We start from the raw sequence: 7,482 nt of genomic DNA on the forward strand, positions 1-7,482 counted from the left end.
TCGTGTAACGCTCCACCAAATTGGCAAAGTCAGTGGCATACGCTGGCCTCCTCCAGATGAACAAAGGAGATATAAAATAGTAGGGTTCTGGAGGAATGATGTATTTGGGTATTTAAACGACTGCGTGACCAGGCAGAAATTTGTGTTAAAGCAAATTTCATGGGTTCCCAAGACATCTGATGGCAAGCGAATGACCATACCACAGGAAATGCCATGGGTTTAATAGTGCGATATCCCGTGTATTAGATGCGGGCAGGCCGGTGGGTGAGTACTGCTTGCTTTGCGCATCAAAATCAGGTTTAGTTTATTGGATTATTCCAGTTCCGAACCCGTTTCTTACTTACAGAAGAGCTAGAGCTTTGGAGCGCGTGTTGCTGGCGGTTCGCCATTCTATTCCGTGTTTTCCCAAAGAGTCTCAGTCTGGACAAGATGCTTTTGACATATTGTAGGAGCTTCTTAAACAAAGGCAAAATGTTGTAGCTGCTGCTATTTCTCTTTATCCCACAAATAATATATAAAAATGAATATGGACTGATAGTGCGTTTATTTTACATCATCCAAAACACACTGGTGCCTGTTATAATACATGAGTATCAGATATTTTGTATTTTGTTATATCTCTGTTGTGAAGCTCTACAACGTCAAAAACGTCACAGTTTAAGTTTAGCGCCTCATAAGCGGACTTAGATGCGATAACATGTCTACTCATTTCCAGGCTTACGAGCTACAGTCACCCACCTTTTTTCAGACGAAGTATTGCAGTTTTACTTCTTTAAGTACTTTGGTGATTCGGTTTTAAAGGAACTTCAACAGCCATCTCGTCCTTCAAAATCCCCACCCTGACCACATTTCCTGATCTTTGACCTCCCAGTCGGCACTCTTTCATTTCATTTTCTTTATTTGTCAAAGACCATACACACAAAAAAAATAATGAACTAAGAAAAATTTCATTGTACCAAACATGATTAAAACTATTAACTGTGCCACAAAGGATCCATACATACACACTGTATACTCGTGTTTTATTTTTTATTACTTTTCACGATCGCTCTGTACAGCTTTTCAGTTGGCTTGTTCTTGGCATAGTGTTCTCCTCCGGTCCCAGCTGGCAGCTGAAATAGCAGGACTGATCACCCAAATTAGTCCCAACTGCTCTACCAGCCTTCAGGCACTGCCCACCAAACCTACTGCCCCACCACTTCTCTGCAGCAGAGCAGACCACACCCCTGCCACATACTGCCATTGCCTGACTGAGGCCAGGGAGCCATCCGGCAGAGCCTATCCCCCACGCCAGTGGGAGAGGAAATCCCCCATGATCATCTGCGCCCCCGACCACCTTTAACTTCAAAGGTGAGAGCCAGATACTACTGCGTGATCTTGCCATTGGCATCCTTGGTAAATGGTAAATGGCCTGTATTTGTATAGCACTTTTATAGTCCCTAAGGACCCCAAGCGTTTTACACAACCAGTAATCGACCCATTAACACACACATTTACACACTGGTGATGACAAGCTACATTGTAGCCACAGCCACCCTGGGGCGCACTGACAGAGGCGAGGCTGCCGGACACTGGCGCCATCGGGCCCTCTGACCACCTTCATGCAGTGGAGCCATTGCAGCTGGGCATGGTCTGAACAGAGGGTGAATGACTGTCCCAGGATGTAATAGTGAAACGAGTCAACCGCCCACCGGATGGCCAGACATTCCTTCTTTATCTGGCCTCTCTTTCTAACACTTCACAGCTGATGTATACAACCGGGCAGTTGACCCCCCTTACAAGCTGGGACAAAACAGCTCCCACTCTTCTGTTTGAGGCATCAGTCTGCAGAATTAAAGGGTGTGAAAAGGGTCTCCCCACAGAGAGCCTTCATCACATGCACAAATCCTGCTCAGTTCACTGGACCAGATCTGGCACCCCCTTTTGGGTGACATTGGTTAAGGGCTGGTCAGCTCCTCAAAGTTTGGCACAAATAGTTGGTAATAACCAGTCAACCCCAAGAACCATCTCACCTCTTTTTTGGTTTTGGAATGCGGGCAGGATGTGATGGTTGTAGTTCTCTCCAAATGCGGGTGCAACTGCTTGACTCCTAAGTGGTACCCGAGATACTGTACCTCCCTCTGTGGAACTGCATACTTTTTTGGGTTGGCTGTGAGCTTGCCTGCCTTAGAGACGCCAGGACTACAGCCACTCGCTGCACATGCTGTGGATTATGACATCATCCAGGTAGGCGGCAGCATATGCAGCGTGTGGATGCAGCACCTGGTCCATAAGGAGCTGGAACGTGGCAGGGGCTCTGAACAAGCTGAATGGAAGTGTGACAAATTGGTACAAACTGCGCAGAGTGGAATGCCCTTTGTTAAAATCAGTGTAGTTAAAAAAATGTGCCTAACCAGGAGCTCATTGATCTGCGCATTGGATAAGCATCAAACTGCAACACTTCATTCACTTTGCAGTGGCCAACACAGAACCCTATAAACTCATCTTTCTTCACTGTAAAAACTATGGCATCCTTGCCAAACCGCGCACTGTGCTACTCTTCTATTACTCCCATATCAAGCATCGCAGCCAATTCCTTCTTAAGCAACTTGTCTTTTATGTTCAGGTAACCTGTAGGGCCAAAAACGCATTGTCATGCTAGGGCGCCATTTCAAAATGGTGATCTATGAAATTTGTATGGCTGGGCAGGCAGGCAGGAGAACACATCTGCAAACCACTTTTGCAGCAAAGTAGCATCTGCTCTCTGCGCCTGTGTGAGATGATCATCATAATCTAGGAGGCAGGAATGGTGGAACGTGGCACCTCCGGCCTGAACTGATCTCTCTCCTGAACCATGCTCACCAGAGAAACAGTTTCAGCCTCTCTCCATGCTTTCAAGAGGTTGAGGTGATATATCTGTGTGGCTCCTCCCCTGTCAGACTGTACAACCTCATAGTCAACATGCCCCCTTTGCCATGTGACCACAAAGGGTCCTTGGCACTTGATGAGTAATTTGGAGCTAAAAAAGGGAGCAATACAAGCACTTTTTCTCGTGGTGAAAATGAGTCTAAGCCCTCTGTCGTCCTGTTTCTGGGCCTGGAGCATGTGGCAACCCCGCCAATGTGTGTAGCTTTGCTCTGAGGTCCAGAACATATTGTATTTCATTATTTAGCCGGGCTTGGACCTTCCCCACAGTTGTTTCTTTCCACGGCTTCCTGCCAAACAACAACTAAGCATATCAATATATAACACCACCCTTTTGACCTGATATGGCTTTTACTTTCTCATCATCAGACTGAGACTATGATGACTGATTTAATCCATGTACATAGACACATACCATGATTTAGCACCATCCGTCAATCCATTCATCTATCTATAAATTTAATCTGTTTGTGTGTGTACCATTAAATTTCTGTGAGCCAGCATAAACATGTGAGGTCAGTGCAACTGAAAACATGACAGGAAAAAGTTAAATATATATTATATTACATAACCATTAATAATTCAGTGACAGTCACCCCAGACAAAAAAAAATTCCATATCATTTGCATGGCTCTTGTTTTCTTCCCTTTTCCTCATAGGGGAGGTGCATAGGAACCAATTTCCTCATTTACTCCTGGTTTTAAAAGCTATCTTGCTTAAATGAAGACAACTGGATTACCACGGGAAGAAATGAATTTTTAAAACATATCATAAGATTAATAGGTGTATGTTGCTAGGGGCGTTGTGTTTGTCACGAATCAGCAATAACAAGCATTTTTACTACTCAAACCGAAACGGTGTGTTCTGTTTCACAATGAATAGTTAAGTAATGGCTTCCAGCTATCTAACCAGAAGTTTTGAACAAACTCAGAGCTCTGTTGGAGGCTGCAGTGTGTTTTTTAAGTGTTTATGACAAAGCAAACACTTTTATCTATGCAACTGAGCACAGTAACAGTTTCATTTCTTTTGTGCAGGGCAGTTTAATGTGACATATTCATTTTTAAAAAATTGCATGTAAAGCTTTCGGATAATTTGTAGCCAATGTGAACAGTACAGAACACTAAGTACTGTCAAATCAAAGGTATTTCGTGACAGGTGAACAACTGGAGCAGCTCAGAGACAGCTTTTTACCCTCCCATTCTTTAAACACATGCTCACTCTTACAATCACCACTGCAGTAGCCTTTATAACTACTCATATTTCATGGCTATGATAGTGGAGCCCTAAAACATGTTGCACACACAGACCTAGCATGTGTGTTACTGCACTCCAAGTTAGCAAACAACTGGTGCACTCTGAACACTAAACCGCACTCACACAAAAGTGAAGGCCAAAAGTTCTCGCAGAGACTGGGGCACACTGGACATTCCTGTAAAGTTAAGTCAAAATAGTTTAGAATGTTATACATGGAGGTTTTCTGAAACTACATTAACCTGAAGGGAATTAACATGAACTACATCAAATTAAATCTTTGCTCAAAGTCATTCCAAATATTTTACAATAATACCTATGTGCCTGCATTTGCATGCAAAAGACCCCAGTAACTATACAATTTCTATATCAGTTTATTATTTAGAACAAATGACCTAAATCTTTCCAAAAAGAAAAGCTGCCCAGAATTTTGTACATTTTAAAAAAAAGTACTAAACCCTCTATTATGTATAACAACAGAATCGGCTCCTTCAGACCATTAAATCGACTGTCACCAACCTCCACTGTGTATATTCAGTCAGACTGTTTTAAACCTCAAGTATAATTGTTTATTTCAGTACAAAAAAGCGTTTTCCTCACATGCAATTTGGTTTTTAAAGCAATCACTGTAAAATAAAACACACTACAATCCACTGAGTGTTAAAATATCAGCAGTTAAATGAGATGATGTTATAGGGACAAGCACACATATGGAATTAATTAAAAAGGCATTTATAACTTAAAATGTGAGTAAAAATATTCAGTTTTTTCAAGGACAATAGATCTAATGGTCCATTTCCAACATTTACATGTTTTGAACATTTAGATATTTTGCTGTGTTTGTATTCCAGGGAATTCCTGTCCAAGTGCAGGAAGATCCAGTACAGGCACAAGGAGGATGAGGAGGATGCTAATGTTGCAAGTCTCAGATCAACCAGCTGAGCGCTAAGAGCTATGACTCTGGGAAGGTAAATATATATATCAGTTTAGACAATATCTCAAATAGCAGTAAACACACACTTTCTCTTTTATTTATATTAATATATGTAAATTGTACTTCATTTCAATTTATTGTATCATATAATGTGATATGGTTTATGTTGAAACAATAAAGATTAAATGGTTGCCCTTAAATTGATCCTTTGCCTTTATTTTTTTCTTTATCTGTGAAAGGTAGCTAATATAAGGATTTAATACACGTCAAGCATAACCGTTTGATTTGAGAAGCACTAAGGATCTTGAGAAATATAAAACAATACCAGTTGTTTGTAACACGTTTCTGTCACAGATCATCACTTGACCTTTATATTAAATATTCTTTCTGTCAGTAAATAAAAATATTGTTAATGTAGAACTGTACAGTAAATGTTAGCCACAATCGCTTTGCCTAATGTTTTGGGGCTTTTTGCAACAGAAGTGAGAAATATAATGTAATATGGTAAATAGTTACTTAAATATCAATTAATTTTTTATCAGTTAATGTTATAAATCAGGGGTGTGAAAAGAATTTTACATTGCGGGCCACATACAGCCCACTTTGAACCATTTAAACTCGTTTTTCAGTCAGTGTAAAGAAGTCACATATTTAACAGTTTTTCTACATGATAAAGAAAACGCTGCTGTGACGAAGAAAGAAATCTGTCAGTATGACTCTATGGACTTAAATGGGTAAAATTACAGAAAAAGTTCTTGTAGCTCATTCCCCACACTGTCCATTTTTTTGTTGTTGTTTTTTAACTGTAGTGGTAAAAGAACCTGAAATTCTATAGTAGAAAGTGAAAAACAAATTTTTCTGTCATTTAATTGTTTATTGCTTAATTTCTTTCTGTAATATAAAGGGAGGTAGGAAAGGCTGTAAAAGTTATGAAAATAGTTAAAAGTCCAAAACTGATGCTTGTCTGTAGTGAGGATAAGATCAACCATATTAAGAATTATAAATAGCTTCAAGTGCACACCACTGTTAAGCAATACTTAACAAGTCGTCTTTGCGACACAAGTCAATCTTTTCAATGCTAGCTTGATTAACAAAATTAAGCAGGTCAAAACTCATCTTCAACCGCAACCATGAAACATAGCCACCCTAAACTCACGACACAATTTCATCAATTTAAGTTGTCCACAGCATAAAAAGATCCTGGACGAGCCCCCACTTGTGTTACGTCCACCCCACCATGGTGGAGGCAAAGGAAGGAAGGAGACAGCAACACCGGAAAACCACAATCAATGAAGGAGGACAACAGGAAAGTTAAGAATTAGGCAGGATTTACTGGTTGCTTGCCTTGATAGTCAAGGCTAGCAACCAACAAGATCAACCAAATTAAGAATTATAAATAGCTTCAAGTGCACATTAAGGTCTGTGAGACTAATTTAGACTCTCAGACACTGAGCTATTCAAAGACACTTTGTATAAAGCTTATTTTATGTAATATTCAATTTTGAACTGTAAATTGTATGCATAAGGTGTATAAGGTTTTCATAGGCCTGAACAAATTTAAAACCTTTTGTCCTCCACAATGGAAATAGTTGAAAAATAAAAATTGGTATCACTTTAGCTAACTCCTCTTTCTGCCCCCCTTCCTTCATTCACATAATGGTACGATCCTAGTCTGTCTTCACGTGGGATTGGTTGCGTGTTGTGCCCATCAAAATAAAACATAAAATCCCACCCCTGCCAGCATGGATTCTCAGCAGGGCTGAAGATTCTCACATACCAACGGGCCATTAATAATTGACATATGAAATTATCTCGTGGGTCAGATGTGGTGCACAAACCTTAAGTTTGACACTCCTAGTATAAATCATCCACACCACACCTAGGGTGAACTTCTTTCTGTGGAAGCATTTTTATTCTTTGTTCCCCTGTCCCACAAATTGAGACAATGCTCCATATTTTGACTGGTTCTGCTGGACGAACACTTTTCTCAAATCTGGGTCTTATACACATAGAAAGGAAAACCTTTTAATTACAGTGAAAGGAACATCCCAAGTCACAGACAATATCCCAAGTTACACATAGCAAGCTTTGCAGATTTTTAAAAATATGATAAAAACTACTACAAAGAAAAAGAATTCTGAGTATATTCTGCAAAACAGTTTTTTCTAGAGGTTCTTTCTGTTGTGTAGAAAAATTAGTTGTAAAGGGACATAGTATATGTGTGTCAAAGTTTCTAAAATTGTCAGACGTGCCAAAATGAAGCGTGTCAGATCCAAACCAAAACCAAAAAAAAAAAAAAAACCCACTGAAATGAAAGTGAAATAAATGAGAAGCTTGAGATTAGAAAAACAAACTTAAGCTTCGTTTTATCATTATTGCACTTACTTAGCAAG

General features: G+C 39.9%; 1 long non-coding RNA gene across 1 annotated transcript; it reads left to right on the forward strand.

Annotated features, from left to right (window-relative positions):
- Positions 1 to 18: 18 nt before the first annotated feature.
- LOC145429668 (uncharacterized) lies at positions 19 to 5,289 on the forward strand. Its single transcript, XR_013909936.1, has 2 exons — positions 19 to 264; positions 5,007 to 5,289. It is a non-coding gene; the product is annotated as an uncharacterized LOC145429668 (long non-coding RNA).
- Positions 5,290 to 7,482: the final 2,193 nt, after the last annotated feature.

The sequence above is a fragment of the Astatotilapia calliptera genome, chromosome 7, assembly GCF_964374335.1.
Source record: "Astatotilapia calliptera chromosome 7, fAstCal68.1, whole genome shotgun sequence".
Taxonomy (NCBI): Eukaryota; Metazoa; Chordata; class Actinopteri; order Cichliformes; family Cichlidae; genus Astatotilapia; species Astatotilapia calliptera.